Below are 17,297 nucleotides of genomic sequence, written 5' to 3' on the forward strand. Positions count from 1 at the left end.
TACCTTTAAAGGTTTGTGTATTTTCAGAACAAGGGGATCAAACACCAATGAAAACAGAGGGCCCAGGTGATACAGCCTCTCAGAATGCCTTTGTTATAGTCCCTTCAGAATTCTGAATACAAAACAGATTCAAGGCTGCTGACTGAGATGATCCAGCCCCCAAAATACTCCAACCAAGACCTAACAATTATCCTGATTTTAGCAATGTTTCCCTAAAGATACCAACATCCCCCAACAACAGGAAGTAGTCTAGAGAACAATGCTCACATTTCCAAAAGATGGATTATGGGTGTTCGTTATCATTTAATGGGGGTTGGTTACAAGTTGTTATTGCTCATAGGAAAAAAATCTAAACAAAGGAGCTAAAGTCAAAGATCTCTTTCTAAAGGAAAAAAGGAGAACATGATATTCAAATTATAGGAGAAAAAAGGATAGATTATTGAATCTACTTTAAAAAGAAGCTATTAATATCAAAATATTTTACATTGGTATGGTTTTTGGCTTATTGATACAAGTTTACAGTTAATTTTGTTATACTATATATATATATTTTTTACTCTTGTTTAGGGTATCATAGTTATGCATTTCATTTAAAAGTGTAATGTATAATTAAGAAATACAGATTAATACTTAGTCATCTATAATAGTCAAATTTATAGTCATGTTAGGTATATTTTCAAGTTCATAAATAGATATATTTAGATAGATAGATGTTATTCATAGGACAAGGTTAGGCAGGAGAACCAGATTAAGGACACTGGAAAGGAGGGCAGAGTCAGAGGGTCACTAGTCAGACACGAAGAGGAAACAGGAAGTTCAAGATGAAAGAGAGGTAACACTATATGGCAGAATGTAGTTTAATAGAAATTGGTTAATTTAAGTTGTAAGAGCTAGTTAGTAATAAGGTGAGCTACTGGATGAGCATTTATAATTAAGTCTCTGAGATTTATTTTGGAGCCAGAGGACCTGACAAAAACTCTAACTACAAGATAGTTATAGTTAGTCTTCCTTGTTACCAAATTCAGAAAAGAAACACAAAAGAGGTAAAATGTAATTGGAGAGGCTTTATGTGGATATTCTTGCCTCATATGGGGCACCAATTGTAAATGGAGAATATTCTTTCTTTACCTGGCCACTCAAACCTGAATAATCACACAGAAACTATATTAGTTACAACACTGTTTAGCTGATGGCTCATGCATATTTCTAACTAGCTCTTACATCTTAAATTAACCCTTTTCTATTATTTTATATTTTACCACAAGGCTTGTGGTTTGTTACCTCTTGCTTCTTGGGTGGCTATATGGCATCTACCTAACTCTGCTTTCTCCCTGTATTCAGATTAGTTTTCCTACCTACCTATATGCTGCCTTGCCATAGGCCAAAACAACTTCTTTGTTAACCAATGGTAATAAAACATATTCATAACATACAGAGGGGAATGCCACATCAGTAAAGTGTATAAGGTTGAGAGACGTTAAGTTGTTTATCTAAGAAGATGCTTTAAGATGCAAAATGGTATTTTTTAGAATGATAATACAAGCTATGGTAAAAAGTAGTTAAGGTATAAAACTTTGGACTCAAGAAGATAAGACAGATAATACAGTATTTTCTCTGAATTTGTCAAATACAAATGGACTGGACATTGTGAATGTAATTCTTACCTGATAATTGTTCTTATTGTACTTAGTTTTACTACATTAGAGTTAAAACCTTTCCCTTTTATTTAGACAAAAGGGGGAAATGTAGATATTTGTATACTGTGAAGAGGTACTGCTCTGAGGTATTACCGCGATTGGTGTAATAAAAAGCTGAATGACCAATAGCTAGGCAGTAGGTGTGGGTGGGACTTCCAGGCAGAGACAGAGGAAGTAGGAGATGAATCAAGCTCATGAGATGCCCCACAGAATAAGTCAGACATATAGAATGGGAGAGAGATAAAAGCTACATGATAGAATATAGACTAATATAAATATGGGTTGAGTTATAAGAGTTAGTGGGACAAGTGTAAGCTAAGGCCAAGCTTTCATAATTAATAGGTTTCAAGGTCATTATTTGTGAACTGGTGACCTCCCCCCAAAAATCCGACAATACCCAACCACCCTTCTCATCAGAAAAAGATAGGGAGTTCATCTAATTGTATGAGTCAAGAGATACTATTGAGGTTACAAAATTAAGTAATTAATATTCCCTATTCATCCCAAAGCAGTCATAAAGACTCCTGCAAAGGAATAGAAACTAGAAGTCCCCTACCCAAATGCTTGTCAGCAAGTAAATTACCGTTGAACGGGGGCAAATGATTTCTTTAAAGTCAAAAGGGCATCCATCGCAGAGTGAGGATGTTTTCTATCCCTGTTGTTCCCTTAATTCTTTTCTCACTTCAAGCACGCCCTCCTTCAGTGTTTGCTAAGGTCAGTATGCTGACAGCACTCAAATCTGTATCCTTAGAGAAGGCTGACCTAGCTCTAAACCACATCACATCTCCCAGACATTCCTATCGTGTGCTCCACAGCGTTTTCAAGCTTATCTTGATAATGAATGGACTCACATCTTCCTACCCCAAAACTACTTTTCCTCCTGAAATCAAATTGTGTAAGAGTTTCTCCAGACAACTAAGACAAAACCTACCCCTTGCTTCTCCTTCATTCTCAGCTTGACTCCCACAGGTCAGATCTCAGCGAGGTGCGAGAAGACTGCCTGTCTGCACACATTGTCACTGAGGAAGGAGGCTGGCTACCATGAGGGTGGAGACTTTGCCAACATCACAGCAGTCCTGGACACCAGATGTAATAGTGAGACTTTTTTTTTTTAAAGAGCAAACAAAAGGAAAGGTCCCTGTGAGTTCATTCAGAAGTAAGGAAGGCTTTTGACCACTTTTCAGGGAAGCAAAAATAAAGAGGGAAGAGGTTTCTGTGTACACCCCCCATGAGTGCTGCTTGTCACATGCAAAGGACAGAGGTCTCTTGTCAAATGTGGCAGAAATGCTGAAGGAATAGGGCTGTCATTTTGGTTTGGGTAGGGGCTGGAGACTGGGGGGCACCTGATGTCTGTAAAGAAAGATGCCACTTGATGCCAGAGAGGATGCCACAGGGTAGGGGTAGGGATGGAGATTTGACAGAACAGTGAAATGGGTTACATTTGAGGCACTTTACCAAATCCAAATTGAGAACTCCCCCCCTTTTAATTCCATCTCAGTGACAGGTAGGCTCCTCTTCCCATTTTTTTGTGGAACCATAGGGAACCAAGCAACAGAATCATGTGGCATGCAAGAAGGGCCAGGGTTTCCTTCAGAGACAGAGGTGACGGGGGTAGGGTGGGGGGCTGGAGTCAAACGGTGTCTTCTGGACCACTGCACCCAAGCATTCACACCACCTGTGGCTGCCTGCACAGGACATGTACAAGACCCACTAACATTCCCACGTGGAACAGGGAGTGGTTCAGAGCCTCTGCCCCTCACTGAGGAACTATTGACAATGGATGACCTCTGGTAAATCAACTAAGCTCTGGAGGATGGCTCCACACTTGTGAGTTTACAGGTAGCACAAATTGGACTAGGTGTGCCATTTATAGGGGACCAAACCAGATTCTCTGAATGTGGCTGACGGTGGAGGAGGACTGAGAAACCAAGGACAACGGCAATGAACATGAACTCTACAGCATGGACGGGCTCACTGTGAGCCTTGTCAGTTTGGTTGCTCACCTTCCTGGACTTAGGGGGAGCTGGGAGGACCTTGGACTTAACATAGTCAAGGGAACCCTGATGGCTCTTTGTCTTGGAGAGGGGTGGAGTGGGGGTATGGGTGGAGGGGAGGGGAGGGAAGGGGGAGGAGGAGGGGAGGAGATGGAAATTTTTAATAAAAAAATGAGAAAAAAAAGGGAGATGAAGAGTTGGGAGTGAGAATGGACCTGTAAGGAGCTAGAGGCTAGAGTGGAAGGTGAATATGATCAAAACATAGTGTATGGATGCATGAAATTCTCAAAATTATTTATAAAAACACTATATTTGAAAAGGTGAAATAGTCATATGACCATTCACTGACTTTTGTGGGAAGGTTCTAGGAGTTTATTCCCCATGTCTCAAAGACCTCTTCTATTAGTAGTGACACTGTCCTCCTTAATATCAGCATCGGGGGGCATTTATTGAACCATTTGGGTCTTTCCTTTTGAGTTCAAAGGTTACCTCTTGATAACTGTTTCATTTCCTTCATGATTAGTCACCTCTCTCTTTTGGAAGTCACTTTGATAAAGTAAATGGTTCTAGACACACTGACCACTAGGTATCCCCACAGTGGTTTACAAGGTAGTTCACAGTATCTTTGGTAACTTCTTTTCTTCCTGAAGTCCGGAAACCTGGGTCTTGAGCATGCTGGGCATACTCACTGAGCTACATCCCTACCCTAGTTCTCCTTTGACTAAAAATTAATTGTGTAAACAGTGTACAAAGTAATGGGTTTCGTCATGGCTTCTTCACCGGTCTGTGGCACGCTACTTTGTTCTCGGATGTCTCCCACCCCTCCCTCCACTCGATCCCCTGCTTCATTCTGGCTCATTCTTTCCTTCTCCCACTTAGTCCTTCCTTCACTTTTAGCCTCCTCCTATTAAAAAAAATTTCTACTCTTGTTTATTTTTACTTTTTCTAATATAAACGAGACTTTTGGTATTTTTTAACTGAGATAATCTGCCAACTTTTGCTTACAATATTCAGGATTTTGTTGTTGATGATGATAGCTTTGAAGCATATTGCACACTTGCTATCTAGCCCATTACCAAGCAACTCGGTTTAGGGAAGGATACACTCACAAACTCTTAAGTTACAGGCTCTAGCTCAACATGTTTAGCTGGTTACAGGACAATGGAGGCTGCAAAAATATTAATGATGCAGTCTGTGGTTCATGTCAGATGGTTCTCCCATCTTACAGTACAGGTTCCATCATATTTACCATCCCGAAAACAGGAGCTGGCCGTGCGAACGCCATATGCACTCCTCTGGACCACTGCCCAAGCCACAGTGTATTTATAAGCTTTTCCCAACTTAACCAAGTGCACTGGGGATTGCCCACTATGCTTGCGGTCCACTGGTTGTTTTGACTAACCCTCACTGCTGAAGACTCCATTAACACTCTTTGACTATAGCATGTGCTTCAATAGCATTGAAGCCAATCTTGCTGCAGGACCCGTGGTACCCCTGCATGGTGACTTTGGCTGTGAGATATTTGTTAATTATATAAAAATTTAAAAACACACTGGAGGTAACCCATGAAAATTACCAATAATCTTACCACTTACTGTATTCATGCCTATCTATTATATATATAAACATCTATTGGATGTTTTATACATCCAATGCTCACTAACTTGCCATTTCCATATTATCTACTGTGAACACCTTTTCTATATCAACAGAGATTTATACCTTCAATTTCAATGTACGTGAAGTATGACTATATCATCATGGACTTCTTATAACATTGTATAGTAGATAACCACAAGTCTCACTGTGCCTCCTTTACTCACCTGAGACTACAAAAACATATTTTGTTATCATTATGCCATATCTCTCTGCAAGCCTCATTTTATATAGCTACAAGACATCCAGTAGATAAAAGAACCACACTTTAATTATATGTTGATGAAAACTTACAGTATTCCCAGCATTTGATAGAACGGCTCTTACCAATCAAATTATTTTCTCAAACTAAATTTCTTAGTTCAGAACATCTAGGTCAGAGATAAGCACTCCACAGCCTAGTAAAAGTCCTTGAGAAAGGCCATAGCAGTGACATCCCAAAGAAGACCTGGGCACGTTCACTGCATTCGCTTCAACCTTGGTACTCCCATTCTTCTGAGAGGTAATGACAAAAAGTAGGGCTCTATTTTTTAGCTTTTTTAAAAATTGTGCATTTTCAAACATTACTGACTCTATAATGTGTTCATTATTCCTTCCCAGTAAGTCATCAAATCACCTTATAGTGTTGCATAACATCATCTATCTACATACAAGACAGCCTCCAAAATACATCTGTTTCTCAAAATCTCAGGTCCTATTTTGCTGCAGGATTACAGAAAAGAATGCATTCTACTTTTAAGGACATCTCTGGTCCTATTGCTTAGAGTTTTACTTTAAATTTATTCTGACCCAGAGAAAGGAGGACAACCATTTTTCTCCGCATGCCATCAATAAAGATTCAGACCGAGTATGTTTCGTTACAACACAGAGCTGAGTATAACACAGTCACACTCATTACAGTGTAAGCATCTGATCAACATTTCAGTACAACACAATCTCGTCTCCAGCTGCTCCAGGGAATGGACCATTACAGTGACGCCAAAGAGAAGCAAGCTCTGCTTCATCACAATGCCAACATCTGTCCTGCTGCAAGTATGAAAACCCAGAGTGGTTTTGCTCAGAGCTTTCATTTTAAAACATGCCTTTTGTTGTGAACAATTGTGACTGATTTCCTTTAGAGCAACACATGGCGAATGCTCACTTTTTCATTTAAAAAGAAAAAGCAAACCAGTAAGAACAAACAACCTGCAAGTGAATTCAAGATAACCAGCAGCAACTGTAACATTCCATCAGAGCACTTTGGTTAAAATGTTTAAAAACAGTTTCCAGAATGCATATCCCAAAGACAGAGTAGTAGCATGGCTTTTTTTCACTTTTCAAAAGTCTAGTTGTATTTAAAATGTATGCATCATATTTTAAATCTTCAGCATTTTAATGAAAATCACTAAAGGAATGCTGATGGTTACAATTTAAAAGATAAAATCAAACTTTCTGGCTATTTTCATGATTATAGTTCAGAGACACGACTAGGACCTCAGGATAGAGGAGAGAACGAAAGATTCAACTTTCCCAACAGTAACTAGGGTAAATTCTTGGGCTCTGTCAACATTGTTACTTTTTGTTTTGACAAACGGTTGTAAATCAATCTACCATTATAACCTTTGGTAGAACATACAAGTAACATTCTAGTCTTGAATGGTAACCATGAGTCAGAGATGGGAATGTTTAGATCCCTAAAAGCAGTGAGAAGATAATCAAATTCTAGAGGCCTCCAGTCTTGAAAAGTTGTTTACTATTAGAGAAATACAGCTACTTCACAAGACAAGGCTTTGTCTCCCAACTTAGTCATTCAACTACAGACCCCTAAACAATCATATAAAAGTATAGTGTAAAAAATTAGTAATTAGAACAACAGCTTAGGGCCTGGCATGTTGGTGCATATCTTTAATCCTGCACTAAGGAGGCAGAGGTAAGCAGATCTGTCTGTCTGTCTGTCTGTCTGTCTGTCTCTCTCTCTCTCTCTCTCTCTGTCTCTCTCTCTGTCTCTCTCTCTCTCTGTGTATGTGCTTGTATATCTCTCTGTTGTTCTCTTTGTCTCTCTGTCTCTCAAACTTGAGGCTGTGTCTACAATTCTTGCAGTGCATGATGTTTTTGCACACCCCTCTGTTTCTCTGCCTAGATTGCTAGATTGGCCAAGGAAACCATTCACTTTGTTTCTTGTGTCTCTGTCTCTGTCTCTCCCTCTTTCACCCTCCTTCCGCTCTCCCCCCCCCCCCCCGTGAGTTCCAGGCTAGCCAGGTTACACAGTAAGACCCTGTCTCCAAAGCAAAACTAAACAAAAATCAGCTTACAGAAAGACGGTACTTGGAAATGGAAAGGCGTCTTACATAATTAATGGATGTGTGTATTCACCCACAGTGGTGGGCTTACCTACCATTCCCAGAAACATGCCACAAATTAGCTTCCAAAAGCAATGGACAAACAAATGCTATGGAGACCACTTCTTATTGAGATGAAAATAAAACTTAAAATAGCTCCAAGAGCAGCCAACACCTTAAAGAGAATCACAAGAAACTAGGAAGCCACACCACGCCCTGCACGCTAAAGCAACAGATGAAACCAAACAGTGCTTACAAACAAGTACCTGGACATTGAAAAGTCAAAAAAAGGAGACGTCTGTAAAAAGAGACAGAAGAAAAACGCACAGTGGCCACCAGCATTCCCAGACAAAAGCCAGGCTTGCAGTAAATGGTGTCTAGCTGACAGGGAGTAGCGGAGTAGGGATGAGTGAGGGAGGCAGCAACGCCTGATGAGACCAGCCCCCCATCACTTCACCTGCATTCACTCCCACCCCCATCCCTCCCTAAGAAGCCACCGAATGTTACACACAGGCTCAAGGTTTACCAATGCACAAGAAGAAATCATACCGGTTTGCCATCACCATTACAGCTGATGGTGCCCCTGTGAGCATTTGTCTTCCTCGGTCTCTGATGGTTCTGTGTGAACAGATTCACAAGAGTCTCATCAACTTTGGAAAACCGATGAAATAAAGTTTATATAGCTACAAGGCTTCAGTTTGTATCTTAAAAAAAAAACACAGAAAAAAAAACCTCAAACAAACAAAACCTTAACAGCACTATTATGCCAACACTCACTGGCATGGGCAGTGCAGACTTTGCCTATTTTTTTTTACCCCTGTATAATACAATTGTGATTACCCCATCAACAACACCTGCCAACTGTGCTGCCTGCACTTCTGTTAGGCCCCCGTCTGAAACTTGTTACTTAGGTTAATTCATCTGAAACTCTTAACAACTGTTTTACTAAATGGGGAACCAGGAAACAGGAAGGTTCAATGTTCTGTGTCCTCCGCCCCCACCCCACATAGCCATTCAAATCTCACACTTGGTCACAATGGCACATAGTGAGCCCCCTGCTGCTCTGGATTCCACAGCCATGAACTCAACTAATTACAGATGAAAACTATATATATATATAGGGCTGATACTGATATATATATATATATATATATATATATATATATACACACACACACATATATACACACATATATGTATATGTATATGTATATGATGTATATGTATATGTATATACATATGTGTATGTGTATGTATATGTGTATGTGTATGTATATATGGCTGAGCCCACACTCAATAGCTTCAGCCTCTCTCCCTCTCCCTCTCCTTCTCCCTCTCTCCCTCTCTCCCTTCCCCCCCTCTCTCTCTTCTTCCTATTTTCCAAACAACGTAGCACAATAATGATTTCCACAGCTGTGATGATTTGAATGAAAACGGCCCTGTAGGCTCATAGGCGTGGTGCTGTTAGGAGGGGTGGCCTTGTTGGAGGAACTGTGTCACTGGGGGCAGGCTTTGAAATTCCAGGAGCTTAAGCCAGGCCCATTGTCACTCTTTCTTCCCGTGGCCTGTTGATTCAGTTGTAGAACTCTCTGCTCCTTCTCCAGCACCTCGTCTGTCTGTGTGCGGCCATGCTTCCCATTATGACAACAGTGAACTAAACCTCTGAAACTGTAAGCCAGGCCCAATGAAATGTTGTCCTTCTTAAGAGTTGCTGTGGACATGGCGTCTCTTCACAGCCATAGAAACCCTAACTAAGACAAGAGCATTTCCATTGAGCTAGGTGTTATGTTTAACCTAGAGATGGTTTCAAATATACAGGAGGGTGTAGGTGATTTACATGCAGAAACTTTGTTATTTTATGTTCAGGTCCTTAACCATCTACTGATTTTGGTGTCCCCTAGGGATTCTGGAGACAATCCCCCAAAGACACAATTTGAGGTTGTGTCCACGATTCTTGCAGTACACGCTGCTTTTGCATGCAGCTCTTATTTCTCTTCCTAGACTGCTAGATTGGTTAAGGAAATCATTCACTTTTGTTTCTTGTTAGCCATCACTTGCTGATTCTTCCAGACTTGGTTCAGGCAGGGCTTACCCTCTAAAAACCTTTTCCGGTACCCCAGCAGAGCCTAGGAGAGGTCAGGTACTCCTGTGTTCCTGTCACTACGCATCTGGTCACACGGGACACAAGCATTGTGAATCAGTGTGTGAGCCTGTTCCTTACTGAGCTGCAGGTCTGCTGCTGCTGCCAGGCCTCCAGGGGAAGGCTTGGCACGGTGATCTGTACAACTCCAGGAGACCCCCATTTGCACAGGCCAAGGAGTGATGCAGCCTCACCTCACAAGCTGCAGCATATGACAACAACAGAGTGTTCATTGCATTTCAAAGTCCTGCCTGATGGAGGACTCTCATTAGTTAATAAAGGAACTGCCTTGGCTTTTTGATAGGGCAGGATTTAGATAGGTGGAGTAGAAAGAACAGAATTCTGGGAGAAGGGAAGTTAGTAAATTGCCCTGCCTCTCCTCCCTGAGCCAGAGACGATGAAGCCAGCCACCAGGTCAGACGTGCTGAATCTTTCCCGGTAAGACACCACTCGTGGTGTTACACAGATTATTAGATATGGGTTAGTCAAGATGTAAGAGGATGAAACTAATGGGCCAGGCAGTGTTTAAATGAATACAGTTTGTGTGTTGTTATTTCAGGTGTAAAGCTAGCTGTGTGGGATCCAGGCAAGATGAAAAGCAGGCCTGCCCTGCAGCTTATCACTACACCTGCCACTGAGGAAGATGCACTCGCTAGCATTCATGGGTGATAGAATGGCCCAGAAGAGATCTCAGTAAATGTGACACCGAGCTTGGACACTGAGCTCTCCCAACTCACGTCTTTTCCTCCAAATCACTTCATAAAGGGAAGTTTACTTGGACTGTCAACCTAAAGGCATGTATGAATCTTGTGGCCTAGTAGAAAGACATTCAGGAAATCTCGGCTTTAGCTCCTCAGCTTCCTGTGTTTTCTCTAGTTGTTAACAGTGAATTTTGAGATCTCTCTCCAGGCTTTTGATAATTGCATAATTAATCTGCAAATGGATGTGGCATTTCCACCAGAGATGTAAATAATTATAGCAAGAACCAGATATAAAAATCTACTCAAAAGAGTGGACTGGAATGCAAATGAGGATAGTCTAATTTTTCTATTTTAATGAGCATGTTCACAAGGACACTACGATTTTATATTCAGAAAAACAGCACTGCACAACTTTCAACCACCTGCTCATCAGAGGAGGAAAAAACTGTCTCCTGAACTCTGGAAAATATTTGACGCATCTTTTATTAGAAGTTAAAAAAAATTAAGATGAGGTAACACATCCCTTATCTTTTATAAGGATGTGTCTTTCCACACACAGGAACACAATCCTGGATTTAAGAAAAAGCATGCTGCCAGCTTTATGAAACAGCTAGAAGGCTGGAGAGACGGCTCAGCAGTGAGGAGCACTTACTCCTCTTGCAGAGTGCCCAAGAGCCACTCCCAGTACCTATGTCAGAAGCCTCTTAACTTCCTGAAGCTCCAGGAAGCTCGGACCTCCAAGGGCACCTGCACTTGAGTGCACAGACCCTGAAAGAGGTACACATAATTTAAATTAAATATATATATTTTTTAAAAAACTAACAAACAGCCAGAAATTAGGCAGGCTCCATTGAATAGAAATACCTTAGTTATCCTAGGGTGCTATTTGTTCTAACTTCTTCCATTGACTCTAGCTAACTAACGTAGAATGAGAAGAGAATGGAGGGACAAAAAGCACCAGCTCTGACATCATTGTCTTATACAGAATGGCAACGTGAGAGGCAGATACTCGGCTGACCTAAAATAAGATTATCCTAAATTATCCGGCAGGCTTGATATAACTGTAAGGCTTCTTTATATGGAACAGAGAAGCAGGAGAGTCTGTATTCCTGAGGTACAAGTGCAGACTTCTCAACCAGTTATAGCTGGCTTTGAAAAGGAAAGGAGGTTCTGGGCCTACTTTCTAGATTCTATGAAAGGCAAGTAGATTCCTACCAGAGCCTCCAGAAAACAGACAGGCCTGTAGCATTTTTAAATTTATATAAGTGAGACTAGGTTGGGGCCACTTATATTCAGAATTACAGGGCAATGTGTCACAGCTGTCAACTTGACACCAATCTAGATTGGTGTATGGCTATATCTGCAAGGCATTTTCCTAAATTGGCAATTGATACAGTGGCGCACAGCCCACTGTGGGCAGTGCCATACCTAGGCCAGTGAGCCTGCACTGTATAAGAAAGATAGCCAGGAGGCAGCCTCTACATTCCTGCTTCAGTTCCTGCCTCCAGCTTCCTGCTCTGAGCTCCTATCCTGGGTTTTCCTGGACAATGGACTGTAATCTGTAAGTCAAATTAACTCTTCCCTCACTGAATTGGTTTTGGTGAGTGTTTTATCATAGCAACAGAAAGCCAAAATAAGGACAGAGTCACTACATAGCAGGAATAAGGAACAAACACTGGAAATTTCACCTGAAAAAAAAAAAGAACACATTATTTCTATAATCTCTAAGGCAGCCATTCCTTCTCTTACCCTAACTCTTCATGCCTGTCCATAGAAACAATGCAAAACACATTCAAAATTGTGTAGAATTCTGAAGTTTTGTACATACAAAGTTTGTTAAAGTTCATAAGGGCCAGACTAGCATAGAGAAGAAAATCTGAATGATTCAAATTTGCAACATTCAGGCCAGAGGCCTTGAGCCACACCACACTCTGGGTCTCATGGCTAATTCACTGTAGGACCAATAGAAGAAGCATCCAACTCCAGTTAGCTTTCAACTCCTTATGCTCCTAGTAACTAGAACCAACTGCTATCTGTAATTTGATTGTTGGCCAGAATGACCTCAGTCAACAAATATATCTGCACTCCGAGATGCGGTAAATGGTTCGACAGGCACACTGAAGGGTAGCATTCTTTAGAACGGTTCATAAGAGTCCCAAATGCTTCTCCACAGCCCGCCGGCTAGGCTAAGCTGAGAAGAGGTTTTGGCACTCTTGTTCATCTGATTTGAGCATATTTGTAAGCACCTCTGAGCTAAGTAGGCAGTATGTCCTTCAGTCCTAAGAGCAAAACGGAGGGCTTATTGTGCTCACAGAGTTTACACTCTAGGCAGAGAGGGAAACAGAGTGGATCGTAGCTGAATGTTAAGCTTCAGTTGGGAGGAAGATTCCAGGAGAGTGTGCCCACCTTTAGAGTATGTCCATGGTTCTTGGACTGCTACGAATTAGACAGGCCATCAGCCAAGGTTGTGAAGATGACTTCCCTTCCCACAAAGCTCCGGCCTTGGCAGTTAAGAAAAGCTTCCTTAGATGCAGATAGTGCATAGACCCCACTCTCCATTCTCTACCTCACTGCCTATTACTGGGCTAGTCTTGTTTTGCTTTTGTTTTTGCCCGCTTGTTGTTCTATAACAATTATTACTATCCCACAATGTTATATGTTGGTTCAAAGTTATGGAACAATTTTGTTTTATAATAAAAATTATTCATATATATATATATACACACACACACAAATATTTATTTATTTATTTATTTATTTAGAAAGAGTAATCTGGCTTTAGCACTTACAGACCTGGTTAATAAAACTTACTGATTTGCGAGAGGTGCTAGGTAAGATGGTTACTTAGCACTGCTTCTCCATTGTAGTTGAACAGCTGCTCCATCCCTGCAGAAAGCAGTGGACATGTCAGAGCCACAGGACCTGTGTGTGCTGTGAAGCTGATAGTTTAGTGGCCATAAGTGTTCTGTGTGCCCAGATTGATTGACAGCTGTATGCTTGGTCCTGATGCTGGGAATCACGCCTTGAAAGAACTTCCAAATCTCTTAATGTATTGTCAAAGGAAATGAAAGAGTGCAGCTCCTGGTCCAGCCTGCCTGGCCCTTGAGACATTTCCTTTTACTGTGTTGCAGAACCCTTCCCTCATGGCATTGCTACCCAACAGTAGAATCCATAATACATAAGTAATTTGATGTTTTCTGACATTTAGAGTTTTTAAAAGTATAAAGAACGCTGAAATTTTAATACTTTAACTCCATATATTAAAATATCACTTTAGCAGGTAGTTAAAATAAAAATAAGGAACTACACATTTTCTATTACATAATTTGCTGTGTAATTGTGTCTCACCTCAGATATTAAGTTTTCATTGGAAATGTGTGGCTGTATTTATCCATTTGATAACGTGCCCTTTAATTGGTCTGCATAGAACATTTACATCTTATTGTTTCTTCTCTCTGCTTTTCTTCTTCTGTTGTTTATGGCCCTGTTTTTGCTTCATGTACCTTTCTGTGGTATTCATTTTATTGTGTGTATGTGTGTTTTGTTTGCTTGTTTGTTTTTAACCATATGTCCCATTCGGTGGAATTTGAGTGGTTCATCTTGAGATTATAATACAGGCATCACACTTGAGGTATACTGTTATTATTTCAGTTGAAATATAAAGACCATGACATGTATGTACCTTTGCCCTCCTTTATGCTGTTATCGCACATCATGTACACAGAAGACCTCACCAGGTACCACTAGTTTATTTTCTCTCTAACCGTCACATGTATTTGAAGGACCAAATGAGAGCAGCGGCGTTCTTCAGATAGCCGGTATTTCCTTTACTTCTCTGCCTTCACTTCATACGGTCCACGTTCCTCCTGGCATTATTTCTTCCTATCTGGAGAACAGCATTCAGCAATTTTCTCAAGTCGGGTCTACTAGATTTTCTTAGTTTTCAATCATCTGAGAAAATCTGAAAGTTTCGGAAGAATGTTTTTGCTGGATATAGGCCTCTGGGTTGACAATCAAATAATTTTCTATTATTATCATTGTCACTTGCTGATGGCGTCCACGATTTAGATCCCTCGGGCAGCCAGATCATTGCTCCTTGGCAGGCAAGGACTTGTTTTCCTCTGCTTCAAGGCTTTTTTTGTCCCTGGGTTTCAGCAGTTAGATAAGGATCTGCTTGAGTGCATAATTCTCTGGGTTTACTCTGTGACATTGCGCATCTTGGATCACCAGGCGTGTTTCAGAGACCCCCTATTTACAGCCCCAGTGCTATGGTTGACTCCCTTTCTTCTAGAACTCTGACGTCAGAAGCATTATTCCTCTGCCATTATTTCACTGGTCCTGAGGCTTAGTGTACCCCCATCCCCACATCTCTCTTTCTCTTTGTCCTTAGATTGTTCCACTGACCTCTTCGTCATGGCCCTTTGGATCCTAAGTCTTAATGGTTTTAAGTTTTCAGTTCTTGTATTTTTGTGCTTCATTTTAAACCTTGCTATTCTATATATCCTTCCCCCATGCACAGGCTGAGGTCTTCCACTGTCTACCTGTTTCAAAGCGTCTTCTTCCTTGGTTTGTCAAACACCTTTATAACAGCTGCTTTGATGTTTACCAGAGAAGCACAACATCTGTGCCCATCTCAGTATTGGTTTCTCTTGACTTTCATTCTCCATCTAATCTGAGGATTTCTCCCCAGGCTGGGCCACTCTGCATTGCGTGCCAGACATTTGGAACGTTGTGTTATGAGGCTGTAGATCTGTGAGAGAACGGTCCACTGTGGCTTCCGCAGGTGACTGTCCCGGTGAGACTCAGGCAGCCAATCCCTTTCTGTGGATTGTGGTTTCAGTGAGTTGAGTCTTCAGAGCCTTAGCACAGACTTTCACTTTTGGGCACAATGAAGTGAGATGGGGACCAGATTTACTCTTTCCTTCGCCAGCCTGGGGGAACTTCAGATTATGGGCTCTTTCCTTCATCTCTCACAAACTGTACATAGCGGTTCCATGCATTGGAGCCAGGCTTCATCGCCGCATTCAGTGGGCGGGGTCAGAGTGAAGTATGTTAACCTCATCTTATCGGGAATTGGAATTTCTTCACTTTATTTAGACTTAATAAACTTTGCAAATGAAATGGTAGCCTCATATTTCTGTTTGCTTCAAACATAGTTAAATGTTTTCCAGGGACTAAACTAAATTTTACACACACACACACACACACATTTTTAACTATGTAAAAAGCCAATTTCATAGCCCCTCTGTAGAACTTAGTATTCATATGTAGCCACAGATTACATTACTGACACAGTAATATTAGAACGTCAGATCGAAGCATCTTCAAGGGAAGGCAGGAATGAACACAACCAAAGGACCACTTTCCACTATGGATTCTCTTGGAAAGAGACAGGCACTCACATGTCCCAACATCTCTCTGCCAACGTGAAGTTCCTGGTTCTCTTTAATTAGGATAAACCAGAATCGAGTCTACTGAAGCTCCGTCTTACAATCTTTGCAGCAGTGCCAGGCTCTTTCTCTTAAGTTTCCTTCCACACTACAAATGTCAAGTTATTAAGATACCAGATAGGCAGTCCAAGTCTCAGAGATGTGTGTCTGCCAAAGACCGGAGCTAATTGCTACATGTGGCTGCCACAGAGGGATGACCAGAAGAAAGATATTAAAAGTTACCTTTCCCTGAGCTTTCCTTTTTGGTTGGTTGGCTTTCAACTTGCAGATGACCTTATGAAACCCAAACTGGATACACAGGACACAGGGCAGCCACCGATGCATTCTAAAATGATAATTCCCACTCACAAATGTGTCAAGGTGACAAAATAAGAAGATAAGGAATTGGAAAAATCTTCACAGTGTTTCTAATTCGAGTCCTTTCTTTCCCTTGTCTTTTGACAAGCAAAAGGAGCAACTATGAGCTTTTGAAACTAATAGTATACAAAGGAGGAAGACAGAATGACCTGTCTTTAAGAGTATTTATGTAAAATATCACATGGCCAAAGGCCCTAAAAAAACAACTCTGGAATTTAGTCTTAGGAGTAAAGCAATGTGTCCTAGCTCCTCTCCACAGATTTCTTTCTGCACAGCAGGAAAAAGCCACACTCTTAAAACCACGGGGTCAGTGCAAGATGACTGATCAAAGACGGCAAAGTGAAGTCTACAGGCAGCTCAGGAAACACAGCCAGCTTTTAGAGGCCACCCAGTAGCTCAGAGAAAGGGGGTATTTGTTCATGTGACCTTAAGCCTAGCAGGGGTCAGGCAGGATCACCCCAGCTTTGTTCTTTAGATTTGCAAAGGATGCATGGGTCAATGATCATTGGAGGACAGGGGTGTGTGTGGGGTGGACCTTATGAAGTCACCCTGGGTCATCCTCAGGGCTCTGGCCATCTCTTTCTCTTGCTCTGAATAGAATATCTTTCACATATTGAGTGAGTGAGTGAGTGAGGTAACCCAGATCCAGAAAGACAAATATAATATGTACTCACTCATAAGAAGCTTTTAGACATAAAGCAATGAAAAAACAACCTATAGTCCACAACCTCAAGAAAAGCTAGACAACAAAGAGGACCCTAAGAGAGACATACATGGATCTATATAGAAAAGGAAAAAAGACAAGATCTCCTGAGTAAAATGTCACGGGATGGGGGGAGGGATAAAACATATAGCTCAATAAAAACAATAAAAAAATTAAAAAAGAATATCTTTCACTCCAGATTCACAGTCCACTAATTAATCTAGTTCTCTCTGTCTCTATGTGTCTGTTTCTCTCTGTCTTTCTCTCTCTCCCTCCCCCCA

The 17,297-nt window shown here is 41.2% G+C and overlaps 1 protein-coding gene and 1 pseudogene across 1 annotated transcript in view; both read right to left on the minus strand.

Annotated features, from left to right (window-relative positions):
* The window catches only part of Pip5k1b (phosphatidylinositol-4-phosphate 5-kinase type 1 beta), a 263,329-nt gene that overhangs the window by 199,171 nt on the left and 46,861 nt on the right, over positions 1–17,297 (minus strand). The gene's annotated exons all lie outside the window — the stretch shown is intronic.
* LOC119820259 lies at positions 4,843–5,191 on the minus strand (annotated as a pseudogene).

The sequence above is a fragment of the Arvicola amphibius genome, chromosome 1 (assembly GCF_903992535.2).
Source record: "Arvicola amphibius chromosome 1, mArvAmp1.2, whole genome shotgun sequence".
NCBI lineage: Eukaryota > Metazoa > Chordata > Mammalia > Rodentia > Cricetidae > Arvicola > Arvicola amphibius.